At 37.3% G+C, this 14219-nt stretch overlaps 1 long non-coding RNA gene across 17 annotated transcripts in view; it reads left to right on the forward strand.

Annotated features, from left to right (window-relative positions):
• Positions 1-14219, forward strand: part of LOC102158976 — a 977225-nt gene that overhangs the window by 355673 nt on the left and 607333 nt on the right. The window contains exon 1 of one of the 17 annotated variants that reach the window (XR_002346453.1): positions 13174-14122. The exons of the other annotated variants lie outside the window; for them this stretch is intronic. This is a non-coding gene — a long non-coding RNA (uncharacterized LOC102158976). Of the gene's footprint in view, positions 1-13173; positions 14123-14219 lie in introns of those variants that run through there. 17 annotated transcript variants of the gene reach the window in all.

Below are 14219 nucleotides of genomic sequence, written 5' to 3' on the forward strand. Positions count from 1 at the left end.
AGGGGGATGCAAGGTCACACAGTAAATTGTTTCAGATGCAAATTGCCTCAAATATTTCCTTAAGGTTCATACTGTGTCATCAGAATGAATGACTCAGAAGGTCAATATCCAGTAGATTTTTAATAGGGTTTTAGTAATCTAGTAATACCTTATTCAGTGAATGGGAATATCTGATTGCAAATAATTCATTGATTATCCCTGATTTACAAAGAGAGTAGAGTTATTGCGCAATCAATGGGTTTTTTAGAATTCTAAGAATTTATCCCAAATAAGGGAATATGCATGGATTTGACCACATCAACTTGATTGCTGTAACTTTATAGTACCTTCATCTAGCTGATAGAACAAATTTCCCAATACTCATTTTGAAAAACGATAATTGTTTGTTCATTCAGAAATCTGTAACTTTGTCAGATTCCATCACCTTTACCAATAGCTATGTTTTTATTTGAATTCCATTAAATATACAAATAAATGTAGGAGAATTAAATCTGTACAATTTTGAGTTCTTCATCTAAGAGTATGGAATTATTTTTTAACTTTAAGGAGGTACATTATATCTAGTGATGTTCAATTTTATATTTGTTTTTGAACCCATTATATGCCTATCAAGATAATTTTCTATCTTGTTTTATTCATCCACTTAATGTATAATACGTGTATAACCTAACCTGCTTAGCTTCACAGTTTTGATGAAGATGCCTTTAGATTTTCAGCAAAATGTTGTCCTGTATTAGCGGGACAGAGCCATGTACACAAACCATATGATGTACTAAATTTAATGGCATGGATTTATGATCTATTTGAGAGGTTTAAGTAACCTCTAACAGTTTACCATAAGAACTATATTTTTAACATAAAAAATTAAAATCATTCAGGAAGTCTGAAGATCTTTATTATCTCCATAGTGTCCTGCTATATGCATGCTTTATTTTACACCATTCATATGTAGAATTATTGATGGTTGAGATTTACGGTTAGCAGAATGCCCAATGAAGAGGTTTCACTTCCTAAATGCTGTGTGAAAGATCACTCCTCCCCCAGGAACTCCACATTATCCTGCTCCCTTTTCAAAATCTCACCCCTGTTCAAAGGCTCTAATCGGATATCTTCCGTGTGTCTGTTCCTGCTTGTCCAATGTGTCCAGTATTTGGCATAGTGGCTGAGGCAATGAATATCAGCTTCGATTGCTTTATAAGGACCCTTGCATCTTGCCTTGAAGAAGGGATAAGGAATCAGTCTGTTACCATCAACTCTGAATGCGGTGTTCCGTTAGTTAGCCCCAATAGTGCACCAGCTTGCTTTTTTCTCAAAGAACTCCATGTGGATCCCACAGTTACTAGTTGGCAGTCCAGGTACCGTCCAAGATGAGATGTTGCTCTGAACATCAGACTGATTTGGGCCTAACCCTCCCTAGCCCTTTATTTCTCAGAATTTGAATTCCATATTTAACACCTCCCTACACAGGCCGAGGCATTGCCTTATGCTATGACACGTCTATGACACTACTTGCCCACAGACAGGTACTGCAGCTGTTCCAGATTCCCATCTTTATGACCCTGCTTTCTCGAATGCACTTTGTGTATTTGTCAGTTTAAGTGGAACCCCATTCATGATCCTCACCTTAGGCATTTAGTTTGGATTGTTGGTACTTACGTTTGGGTCCAACTCCTAACTCATTCCACTCTTCACAGACTCAGAATTGTCCCAGTTCCAAATGCTCGCTTTTGCCTGGCAGCCTACTGTTCAGGTAGTTTTAGACATTTTCTCTGAGACTATGAAGATCATGAAATTGTCATGTCTTCTTGGATAATTCTAGCTTAAATTATTATTAAATAATGATTTATTTAATAATGACTATTATTTAATAATAATAACTGTTATTTAATGATAATTACTAAATTATTTTTTGTGCAGTTTGCAATTCACTTTTTACCTTCTAAATGGCAGAAATCAATGCATTATTATATTCCCTGTTGTCATAGTAACCATAATTTTTGGGAAAGATCCAGATACATAGTTTGATAAATTCCAGTATATTTTATAGGTATTTTCTAGGACATGGCTTATTTGAAGTAGAACCTGACATTACATTCTGAATACTGTGGTTCTTTTGTCTCTAGCAGTTTCTTGTATGTAGTGTTTAAAATTCTTTCTTGGTTAATATATGTATGAATGGCATATGATAGACATTATTAGAAGAAGCACATTTTTAGATTGTTTAAATCATAATTATTATTCTTAGAGCACTTTTGAATGAATCCCTGTATTGAAATTTTTCTGAAAGTTCTTAGCATTGGCGTATCATGTCAGCGGGCCCTTTCCCACTCTGTGCATTGAATAGTCTTTTCAGTACAGCACCTGAAGGGGTCACTCATACACAGGACAAATAATACTCTCAGTGGAGTAAACTCTTGATTTGAATAGTAAAATGTCTTTGAGTGATAGTAGAAAGATTTTGTGTCACTTCTGAGGGACAGAGCAGTCGAATTCTTTCTGGAAATAGTGGTTGTTTCCTAATGAGTGTATAGAAATTTGAAGGATATTCTTCTTGTCAATTCTGAAAAGTTTTTATTTCCTTGACATTTTCCTAGCAGCTGGTTTTAAGGATAGGAATGAAACCCAGAGCACACAAGCATTAAAGAGATTAGACTTTCAAAGGCTTTGAAGGAAGCAAGGGCACACTTTTTCCAGACTTTTACTTTCTATTTTTTTTTTTTTTTCATGGAAAAAGGATTTTTTTAGGAGCAGAAGCGGAAGGGGTCGTCATTACATAGCATATTTTTTCCCCCAAACTTAAATTTAATTGTATTTTTGTTATCCCCAAAACAGCTCAAGGAAGTATCTCCTTGCTTCATGGTTTATTACTGATTTCACTCTAGGCAAGAATATGTGAAAACAGGCAGCTCTTGGCAAGTAGATGTTGCTGTGATTAACATATTTCATAATGCTGATATGTTTTCCCTTTTAAAGTACGGGATTGATTAATTTCACCCTCAGAGATTACCTTAAGAATTCTGTCACTTGTATGCTTGTTGTATGCCTAGTTTATTGTTTTTAAAAAAATGTGTGTCTAAAAATCCTAGGGCATGAATATATGATAAAAGTTCTCACTTTTGCTTTTGAAGTACTTCAGTCCCTCTGGCTGCAAATTAGGGAGACACTCCAATTTTTCTACACCTTTTCTGAGTAGGTTTTCTTGTTTTTAAATTTAAATTAAACTTGACATCTTAAAGTAGTTTTATAAAAAAAAGTATGGTCACATTTCTATATTTCTTATGTTTGATACTTGTATTTTTTTAAAGCAAGTGATACTCATTGATTACCTAGAAAGTTTCTTTATGCTTTGTTAATTTGATAGACCAGGCAATTTATTAGGTGTTTCCTGTTTTTAACTGTAGTCTGATTCTGAAGGAAATGAGCAGTGTCTGTGGCACAGCAGATGAGTCTGTGTCTGATGAGAGCCATGTGGGCCAAACTCTCATTTTTCATAAGTGCTGTCATTTTACAGATGTATGACCTTTTTCTTCTTTCTTCAGAGGAGGAGGGACTGGGGGAAGAAGATAATACACAGGGTTCATTTGAGAAACTCTTGTAGGCAGATACACAAATCATGTCATGTAAACCAGAACAGGCTAAGGAAACCTCACATCTCTTTTCCGAAGACAATAACAGATAGGACAGAGAAAGATGGAGTCAAAGATGATTAGGAAAACAGGAGTGGTTAATGGATAACAGCAACGTGGCGCCAAGCTGTTCATTCCATGTCATAAAGATATGAAGCCACACAAACAGAGGCCAGGTAAAAGGTCTCTGAATGCATATCCAATCAATGCAGATGTAGATTTGTGCTTCGAGACAAATTTCTCTTTGATGGAGAGTAATACGAAGCGTGGAGAAGTTACTCATAGCAAATTGAGCTATTCTCTCCTTGCAAGTTTCAGCACACCCAAGGCTTATCCTGGTGTGTGGTGTGACCTGTGTAGTCACACAGGGCTCGGCCCTTGGCTTCATGCTCTACTGTTGCCCCATTTTTTCATTTTGCACTGGGTTCTGCAAATTATATATCCAGTCCTGGGCATGCCGAATACATTTTGGATCTGTGTTTCTTGTGTTTTTAGTACACGACACTTTTAAATTCTCAAACCACAGGTTCACGTGGTTCTTGACACCCCGGCTGGCTTAAGTGGTCATTCTGGTGGTCCCAGGGAACAGTCTCCTCTGCCTTTAATACCTAATATCTGATCTGCCTTTATTTGCTCTAGGCCCGGGGGGGTTATTTAAGCAAGGCCAAATTTAATCGAAAGTTGAGATCATAATTGAAAGACATCATAACTCATGTTTAAGACAGAATGAAGACAGCATTCATTCCTACTTGTGTTTCTAAGTAGAAGCCCTATTTTGTTCTCTAAACCAGATCAACTGACACACAGGCACAAACACCCCCCCCCCGATATATCTAGGAGTAAGTTTAGTGGTAATACAAATTATTTTAAAATCACAATTTTATTTTTTACTATGAAAACAGACTGGATCAAGCCAAAACTTTTCATACCTATGAAGAGATGCAACGTTATGCTGTCTCCTTATGAAAATAAGTCTCTGGTATATCAAGTCTTCATTTCAAATAAATTCTCTGTAATATTATCATACCATTAAAAAGTATTCATTGGGGAAAACTGTTCCTTTTTCCTTCATTCTTGCTAAACTGTTTTCTGATATTGAGCTAGTTTCTTTTTTGTAAACATTTAAGCTAGGTCTGACAGTAAGCCCTGCTGCTGCATTGTGAAGTCAGTTTCTCATTTTATTGTAGGGATCTCTTCCGTTCAATTCAATTCGTTACTTTGTCCTGGATAGGATCTCCTGAGATCTGAGTGTAACTGATGAAAGCCCTGTGAATGATCTCATCTGGGTTTATTTGACTTCATTATTGAAGGGGATTCTCTAATGTGAGCTTCTCAGGAGCAGCCTCCATCTCACATCCACTCGGAGCTGCCCTGGGAGCCTCTCCTCATCCTCTTGTCTCTGATGCAGGAGTTAATGTTTATTTGGGGGGCAACTACAAAGGAAGAATCTCTTTCACGCTAGTTGATCTTTTTCAAAAAGAAGATAACCTGCTACGCAGCTGCACAGATTGTATCTAACGATAAATGTGGAGAGCTACTCTGATATCAATTAAATCAACTTCGTACATCCATCTTAAAGAACATCCAGTCAATCTAAATGCTTTCCCGCAGTGTCCAAGCAGATCATTAAATGACAGTTGCCAAGCAATTTCTATTTTAAAAAATCAATTCCATACTAATTTGAGGTACATGGTGAAAACATCTGATCTATTACATCGTTTTTAAAGAGACCCTTCCCCCAACCCAAACTGTTAATTATTGCACAGTCAAGGCTGCAATTAAAGGCTGGAGATTTGTCTAGTGAGATAACAGAGGGAGGAAAACAAGGACACAGTCTCTCAATGGGGCAGTTACATCATACTTGATGGCTCTCTCATGGATGCTCTTGTGTTTGTTCCTTAGCAGAGTGAACGTCCTGGTCAATAGTTGTGTAGAAATAAAGAGCAATTGAGATGTGCATCTGCCTGATTATTGGAAAGGAATACATCCTATGAAAGACTCGAGAGATTCTCCTCTTGCCGAACATCTTAAACTCACCTCTCTTGTTAATTTTTTAGGAAAATGTCTTTGACTCAGACTTAACCGTCTAATCACTTATTTGTTCTAAGATAAGGGACTGTAAATTCACTTAAGATAGACATACAACTTTTTTAAGAAACATCATTTCCTCATAAAACTTTATTTATCCAGCAGGAAAAAGCTGAGCTTAGAAAGATATTCAAGAGCAAAGATACTTGTTTTTATATGATATCCTTCTATTTCCATTACAGAACTTTCTATTACAAAGCTCTAAGGTGACTGGTTTGTTTCAGGCATTTTGAAATCCTTTCCATTGCTTATAAAAGATTTGTTCCTTTAATTTTCACCCTCTCTGCTTCAAATCTAGGAATCATCTATTTGCTGAAAATACATTTTTCCTCTCTTTGCTTTCTTTAAATTATAGCTTTTCATAATCATCTGAAACCAAGGCACTTGAAACTGGATAAATCAATCCTCTAATCCATTTTTGTACTTTTCTTTTGAAGTGTCCCTCACTTATCCAATCTCTCTCTCTCTCTCTCTTTTTCTTTTTAGGGCTGTACCCACGACATATGGAGGTTCCCAGGCTAGGGGTTGAATTGGAGCTACAGCTGCGGCCTACACCACAGCCATAGCAACTCGGGATCCCAGCCGTGTCCGCAACCTACGCCACAGCTCATGGCAATGCCGGATCCTTAACCCACTGAGCGAGGCCAGGGATTGAACCTGCAACCTCATGGTTACTAGTTGGGTTCATTAACCACTGAGCCATGACAGGAACTCCTCCAATCTCTTTTAAGAATCTTCATTGTCTATTTGTCTCAGGTACACTTACACATATCTTTCAGCAACACTGTCAGTATTGGTACAGGGGACACTGATAAAAATCTGCCTAGAAATTAAATTTTCCCCTTTTAATCATTACTATATTATAATATACCTTCTATGTTTGATGTTAGAAATAGTACATTTTCATCCATTTGTTGGAATCTCCATGAAATATAAAAGAACTGCAATGATAGATATATCATGGTAATGTTTTAAATTGCATCTCAAGTCAGTTCAAAAGATACTTTGCATATTTGTAACTATCATAACTACATACTCTTACAGTCTTACAGCTTGAGGGAAACATTTTTCTTTGCCTTAAACATTGAAAGTAGCCTAAGAAAAGTAAGACATGGCTATGTAATAAAGTGTTGAGGGGGGTAGGGGTTGGGAAAAGTTGGGGTTATGCTTAATTTTTTGCTTGTAATATTTCACTATATTTAGTTATGTTGAGACTCTAAATAATGTTTTCCCTTTACTGGTTCATAATAAATACAACTAACTTAAAAACCAGCCATGGGGAGTTCCTGTTGTGGCTCAGTGGGATAAGAATCTGATTAGTATCCATGAGGATATGGGTTTGATCCCTGGCCTTGCTCAGTGGTATTACCTCGAGCTGTGATGTAGGTCACAGATGCACTCAGATCTAGCATTGCTGTGGCTGTGGTGTAGGTCAGCAGCTGCAGCTCCAATTCAGCCCCTAGTTTGGAAACTTCCATGTGCTGCAGGCTCAGCCCTAAAAACCAAACCAAAACAAACAAAAAAATAGCCATGGAATTTGAATGAAAGGGTTTTATATGAATCTAAAAACCCTATCTGTGAGCACTGAAGTAGAACCGATCCCTCCTGATTTTTACCTTTTTAATTAGATCTGGTGTGCATGTATATAGATTTATATGAAACCTGAAAATACTGGGCTCTCCTCTAGAGTAGAATCTAGTGTAGAGCCATTTTAACATGACTCACTTAATCCTTCATTTATTTGGAATTTTCAGCAAGGCCTGCAGATCCCAATTTAAGGCTTAAATTGCTACCCACACAGATTCCGAGTATTAAGAAGCTCAATACTATCATTGTGATAGAGCATATTCCAGCTCTTCTTTCTTAACAAAAGCAATGACATAATCTAATAGGTTGAGAGCTGAGTCCCCATTTTGTGAAATAACTACTGTGCAGCAATTCTGAGTTGAAATAATGTAGCAAACTCTCTGCACTGATGAGCAATATTTATACTCTAATATTTAGGCTCTTTGTGCTGGAAATTAGAAAACAAAAATGCAAACAGTATGCCTGTTTTGTTTAACCATAGGGTTGTAAAATTTAATACTCATGTAAGATGCAAATTAGGAAATAACATTTTAGGAACTGGTCAATCAAAAAATCCCATGATTAAACTATTTGTTTGATAAGCATTCAAAGAGACCCCCCATATTCCTTCTCTTTTGGGCACAGTTGTTTTCCTCTTTCTCAAGCCTAAGGGGTTTCATTTGCATTTTATTTGCATTTTGTTCTTAATGGGAAAAAAGAGAAAGCAAGGAGATAAGAGAAAGAAAGAAAAAACTGTTCCAGATATCTAGCAGTAACCAATTCCTTGGTGTTAGCCTGTGCTTTTGAATATTTTATAATTTATAAACTGAAAACACATTATGCTCTGCTTTTCAAACAGGCTTTGTCACATGCCTTTCCTAAACCTTTTAAGACATAAGGCTTGTGACTAGGATAAAAAATATGCATTCTTTATTTCTACATATCTCCTGCGGTGCTACACTGTGGGATTGGAAGAATAGAGGAGGTTAGAAGGAGTTTGAAGTGCCTGCTAATCATTTACAGAGGCAAAACTGATTTTACTTGTGAGTTTTGTTGGAAAAAAAATATGGTGATACTTTCAAAATATCGAGGGTGTATCCTTGCAAAAAGAAGTCCACTTCCTGTCTTCTTAGTCATCATCTGGACACACATTTTGAGAGATGCTACCGAGAGATTTGTTGAACCTCATTGAATTAAGGTCAGCTCATCAATTCTTAACAGGAATATAAGTTGAAGCTGATTCCTAATAGCTTCTGGAATGTAAAAGAAATGCTGACCTTTAGTCTAGATGTCAATGGAAGCAAAGTCAAAAGCCAGAGAGTTTTGGTAAGAAATTTATATGTTGTTGATAAGAGGTAGAAATTGTCTCTGTGTTTCATGTACTGGAATCCAGCAGTGGTATTTCTAGTTCTGCTCTTGTAAGACCAGAACCAGTCATTTAACCTCCTGTCTTTTATTTAGCTTTGCATGCACAAGAATTTATGTTGGCATATTGCTTTTCTGGAGATAAAATGAAAGCTATATTAATGTAGCATATTAACCAGTTGCTCCCTGGGTAATATAAATGATTTCAATTTGCTAAAAGAAAAATCCTAACTTAGCTGAAGACCAGATCAGGAAACAGGGACACTGAGAAGGGGAGAGCTTGGCTATTCTTCGAAAAGGGTGGCCATGTGCCATGTAACTTCCAGACGACTGCCCAAGAGCCAGGCAGTGCAGGGATCCTGTAAACCTTCAGCCCTTGAATTCTGCAGTGATAAGGCAGGCTCTCTGGATTAACAGCCCTGTCAAGGGTAACCCTCTGAAGTGCTTATTTGTTTAGAATAAGAAGCTCATTCATCATCAGGGAGTGATAGAAATGGGGGCTCTCTGACACTATATCTGAAGGCTACCTGGATGTATGGGCTCTTTTGGCACCATGAAAAGGAAGAGAAGGAGAAAAGACATTGTTGCTGTTCAGTTTCAACGTGGTATTAAAATGAAATGTATTATACATGTTCAAAAATGCCATTTTTGTATGATACAGATTTCATCCCTTTTAAGCCTCTTTGGGGAAAAATATATCTTGAATAAAGATCAGAAATGATAAATGTAGTTATGGTGTTAACTAATGTAAAGAAACCCCCAAAGAAAAAATAGCACTTCTGTAAAATCTGACATTAGAATTGCTACTGACCTTTTATTTACTTTATTATTAGAGTCTTTGAAATCTGTTTTATCCATCAATTCATCTAGTCAAACAGGTGGATCTGATATTTATTTGCTATAATAAATAGAGTATAAACCCAAATAAATTTTCTTTTTAAAAATACTGTAGCTGAAATAGTGACTTTAGAAAAGTTTTGGGGTAATTTCAATTTTTTTTTGATAATCTAGAATTTATAATGTTATAAAAATGGAAAAACTCACAAAGCATATATTATCTGAGGACATAAATTACATAATTGATGTAAAAACTGAATGCCTTAAGTATAAGGAAGAATAAGATTACTTGCTAGGTAGGGGAATTTTAGGTAGTATATTTAGTTACCATTGGCAATTAAAACTAAATTCTGTGATTTTTGAGTGTACATATAACTAATAATATTCCAGTTTTATTTAAAACAGAAATGATACCCATATATTGCAGTTATTAATTTGTACTTGTGTAATTCACAAATACTATATAGTGATATATTCAAATATTTTAAACAAGACTATGTGTATATATATATATATATATATATATATATATATATAATACAAATCTGTAAATTCTAATCTAACCATAATTTATTGGGACTTATTACTAATAATTATCTCTTTCTTTATAACATTCCTGCGAGTAGGTATTGTGGTCCTACTTTATAGGTGAAGAAGTAAAGTTTGGGTGAGTTAAATAACATGTCCAAGGCCACGTAGCTAATACGTGACAAAAACAAGATTTGAAGGCAGATCCCTTACCATTTACATGAGGCCATGCTGCCTCCATTTTACTATATCTGCATGTATCCATCTGCAAACCTCACTTCTATTTCTAATAATGCTGTGCCTTTCTTAAAGGATCTTTTTAGATACCCTGTGGCTACAAAGGGAAAACCAAAGCAGTACAAATACAGTGGTTGGTACTTGTTGCCCTCTAAGAATCAAACCCAAAGTAGATAAGTAAATGTTGTAAGAAAGCAGGCTGACATCAGGAAAAAAAAAAAAGAAAAGAAAAGGGCTATAGGCAATATGTTTCTGATATCATCTCATTGCTCTTTCTGTCTACTCTACTCCTTCCCAACTCTTAGAGCCCTCCACATTCCTCATCCATTCAGATGTGACTTCCCAGGAGCTTCTCTCCATTTCTTCTGATTTCTCAGGGTCTTGATGTTTCCTGGTGACTATTCTTAAAAATGGATTATTTTACTAACTTAGTTAATGAGGTAGTTAGCTCACTTGTACCTAATTCTGAGAAATGTAACAATAATAATACCAAGAGGAATAAATAATAATAATGACTACCAAAACCATTTGCCCACATACGTAGCTTGGTAGTGAGGACTGAAATTACCTATCAGCCCCTTCTATATACCCCCACCGCCCACCAAAATATCTATATTAGCATGACTGCTATTTCATGAGACTCTTGTCCAGGCAAATGGCTTCGTTGTTCATTATAGGAACATCCCTAAAGACCTACCAGAGCTTCAGTGGACGGCATCAAAACACGGTTAGGGCTGGGCAACGGATCTAATCCTTATCCAATTTTAATCAAGCCCCCCAGCTGAAAGACCCGCCATAAATCAAGCTTTCAATTCTCAACAGATTTTGACAACAGGTCAGGTTTTCTCCCTTCAAGACAGTTAACACTCTGCCCAGGTTGTCTTTTCCTCACTGTTAAGCAATAAACTCAGCTCTGTATTATTGGCGGGTAACTGGGGAGCTGACCTTCGAGAACAATAACAACTGGTATTTGTGTAGCACTTACCATGTGCCGAGTACTGTGTGTGCATGCACACACTTAATCCTCACAACCTCTCTATGAAGTGGGAAGTAATATTATCCTCATAGTATCCACGGGGAACTCTGGCCCAGAGCAGTGCTAAATAGTTAGTCCAGAGGGCACAGCTTCTTAAGTGGCCTTCCAAACTGCGTTTGTAGTATATACCACACCAAGAAATGTGTCTTTAACAACTGTTACAATGAAGCTTGTGGAATTATGATAGCACATTTAGATGGTTATAACTTGTCTCTGAGCTTCACATTAGACTATCATTGTCCACAGGTGGTACCAGCCTTGCATATGAGTAAGTTGGGTTGAAGGACTTAGTGTGACATACATTGAGGCAGGAAGATTGTTTTAGTGTAGGATAGATAGCAGTCTTTAATAGACGGTTTCACATACCAACTCTGTCTGCAATTGCAGAAGGTTCTTATATCCCCCAGGCAACTCCGCTTTGCTTACCTTTAAGAGAGGACTTACTCAAGAGAAAGTGACTCGAAGCACAGAGGAAAAGAAGGTACAGATAAAAAGTGCACAACGTCATACCCTTGTTATGGATCACACTCATTATGGATCACACTCACTGCTACAACATAAATTGTCATAGTGATTCATTGACAGGGAGGATGGCTGGGGTGATTCTTTTCTTGATATTCCATCAATTCTCTACCCATGAATTTCTAGGTGAATGACACCAATGACATTCCATCCACCAAATTCTCTTTCCACTTATTTCTCTCTTATCCAGTCATCCCCTGCTGTCAGAATTTATCAGGTTCTTGGATTTGGATAGCAGAGGACACGTCTATGTTTCCTTGTCTTCTCTCTCTCTCTCTCACAAATCAGCCTTTCCATCTTTTCATCTTGATTCTTGCGTTTCATGGTGCTATCACAATTTTGCATTTGGTTCCTTTAGGTGCTGACTAGGTTGATATATGTTTTGTGACCTCATCATGTAGGGAATGAGCCTCTGTTGAATTGCTATTTGATAAAATGTTGCCTGAGAAAGACACTCCTGGGACCATTTAGTTTCTTGGAAACTAAGAGCAGGGAGTCCGCATACTCTTTAGGAATTAGTGCAAAAGAAAATATAGGATAAAGTATATGGCATTAAAATATTTCTTAAGTCATTTATTCTGCATGATTGTCCAGTGAACTACTTCAATAGGAATCTAATTGTTTTTATGTTATACAGACATAGTGTATATAAATATTCTAATACACAGTACGTATTACTCTTTCTAAAATAACTCCCATACTTAAACTCTTACTTTACCTTCCCTCATCTACAGATAAAATCTAAAATCTGTTTTGGAGCTTAAAGCCCATATCTCAACTTAATCATGCTTTCCTGATGCAATTTCTAGAATAGGGCACCTTGAACATTAATGGGGGTATGAGGCATCTAGAGATCTAGCTAAAATACAGAGTCTCATTCAGTAGGTCTAGGGTGAGGCCCAAGATGCTGCCACTCTCACAAGCTCACAAATGATGCTGATGGTTGAACCACACTTTGGAGAAGGGAGACTCTAGGCTAGATTCTAAAGCATTATTTATTACATTAGCAGACAGCCGTTTGTTTTACTCATCACCCCTTTTCACCGTCTTTGATTTTTCTGCCCACTTGTCTATGTCTAAGCTCTAGCACATATAACTCTTTTCTCTGAGATTTGTTTTATCTACAGAAATGTAAATGAACCTGATAATTTTGTTTGTTTGTTTATTTGTTTATTTGTTTATTTATTTATTTATTTATTTATTGTCTTTTTAGGGCTGTATCCACGGCATATGGAAGCTCCCAGGCTAGGGGTTGAATCGGAGCTGCAGCTGCTGGCCTATACCAAAGCCACAGCAACACGGGATCTGAGCCACTCCTGTGACCTACACCACAGCTCAAACAACACTGAATCCTCAGCCCACTGAACAAGGCCAGGGATCGAACCCATGTCCTCATGGATACTAGTTGGGTTTGTAACCACTGAGCCACAACGGGAACTCCCGCAGTTATTCTTTTGCAAACCACATCTCAGTGCCCTTGAGGGAGAATCCCTTGCTCTCCAATTTCCTGAGCCCACAAACTTCTTTGAATTGTGCCCTTGCACTGTCAAGAATTCAGATCACATGGAAAGGCTCTGTATTTCTTAGAATACAGCCATGCCACACCATGACATAATGTAAGTCACTGAAGGAATGGGCCCAGATTGGGTATGCAGTCTTTGGTTGAGAGAAATAATATTTCCTATAAAAATATAGGTTGAGAGAAAGGTTGAGAAATGTTTCATAAGTCTTCCTTTTTCTACTAAGGACAACACTGTAGTTTCAGGTGGGCAAATCAAATAATTCCGGCATTTAAGAAACGAGACGCAAGGTTGGTTATAAGAAATATAGCCAGCTATAAAAGAATAAGACCATTCTCACTGGTTCTGTAAATTAGAAATCATCCTGATTTCTGTTGTGACTCTTCTGAACACGTGTACTTCTTCGACATGACTTGGGAATGATTGTCTTAATGTTCAGTGACCCCCTAGAGGGTGCTAATTAATACTTGCAAGACCAATGAAATATTTATATTTTTGGCACTCCAATGCCTTGGCCAGTGGGATCTTGGGCTGCAGGTGCCTGGAGCAGTGTCGCTGGAATACAGTTAATTCCCTCGCGAGTGTGGAGTGCGAGCTCATCTGCCCCCAGGCCATGCTCCTCCCTGGACTGGTAAAGCCCTGGCCTCTCAGTAGGGACTTCCTGGTCAAGCTGCTGCTTTCTTTCCCAAAGTGAAACCCTCTACTCACCTGGTTAAGCTGCCTAATCCTAAATCGGCTTTTAAATAGTCATTTAACAACTCTGAGGCCCTCCAGCAGGATTCTGTGCAAATCCCCAGGTAAATGAGGCCTAGGCTACGTGAAAATGAACCAACAAAAGATTTTAAAAAGGACAGCAAGTTCTTTACCTAAACTGTATTTTAATTTCTTTTGTCT

Source organism: Sus scrofa, chromosome 8 (assembly GCF_000003025.6).
Source record: "Sus scrofa isolate TJ Tabasco breed Duroc chromosome 8, Sscrofa11.1, whole genome shotgun sequence".
NCBI classification, from domain to species: domain Eukaryota; kingdom Metazoa; phylum Chordata; class Mammalia; order Artiodactyla; family Suidae; genus Sus; species Sus scrofa.